Genomic DNA, 1,098 nt, shown 5'->3' with positions numbered 1-1,098 from the left:
TCCAGAAACCTAATTCATCTGGAGCCCTGGAACTAATAACAGATTTTCTTTTCAGATAAGTTTTTTTTTTTAAATCAGCCTCTCATACAGAGATAAAAACTATTAATGCCTTCCCTGTCTCAGTCCTCACAACTGTTCTCGGGATTTAGAGGATTACAATCTCCTCTCCTTGCCCCTCCTCTCTGCTCCATACAAACCCTCACCCCTCTCATCTGCTATTTCATCCACAGAGTATCTGAACAAAACCGAAAGAAAGCCAGATGGACCCACGCTAAAAGTATGTAAAGGCTGCTATTGCAATGATTTCACGAGAGAAACATTTTCACGATGAATGACTGAAAAATCAGGCACACTTTGGTTTAAAATTCCTCCTACTACAAACACACAAAAACACATCGAAGTGTAAAAACTTAGTTGATTCTGGTTTGATTTCTGGCTAGAAGCTGACAGAACGGACCAAAGAGAAACGAAAGAGAGAGAGTGCAAGGCAAACGTGGAGCCGGTGCCTCACGTTCTTCTCTTTCTTCCTAAAGACGGTCAGATCGGGAAAAGAACCCAACGCCAGGTGAAGGTGCACGACGCAGGTCTGGCCAGACCGATCCGGAGACACGTCCTCGGCGCCCCCCACCCCCGACTCGAAAGCCCCGAACTACATTGTCCGTCGCACACGCTCGTGCGGGGAGATTTTAGCCCATTTCATTGTTCTGCCTGGGTCTGAGGCGGACTTTCCATCCTAACCCCTCTCACCACCTGGCCCCCTACGTTCCCATCCGACAGCCCCCAGCCCGGAGGCCGGCGGAGATAAAGGAGCGGGGGCTGGAGAGCCCAGGAGAGGGGCGCCGTGGGGCGCACAAGTGCAAAGGAGCCGATCCTGGAGGTGTCCTCGGGGGCGGGGGCTGAAAGCCCAGCCGCCTCACCTCTATTTATCACGAACGAACGGGAAGCACAGTCCCGGGTCTGCCGTCTCCCCGGCGCCCACCCCCCATTTCTTGTCTCTGGGCAGCAGCCCACCCTCGCCCACACCCCCTCCCTGCACCCCCACCCCAGCCCCGTCCCTTTCTCCACCCTGGAGAGAAGACCCCGGTAAACGCCGGATCC

This window comes from Galeopterus variegatus, unplaced genomic scaffold (assembly GCF_000696425.1).
Source record: "Galeopterus variegatus unplaced genomic scaffold, G_variegatus-3.0.2 Scaffold690, whole genome shotgun sequence".
In the NCBI taxonomy this organism is placed as follows: Eukaryota; Metazoa; Chordata; class Mammalia; order Dermoptera; family Cynocephalidae; genus Galeopterus; species Galeopterus variegatus.
Note: the sequence above shows the minus strand (reverse complement) of the source record.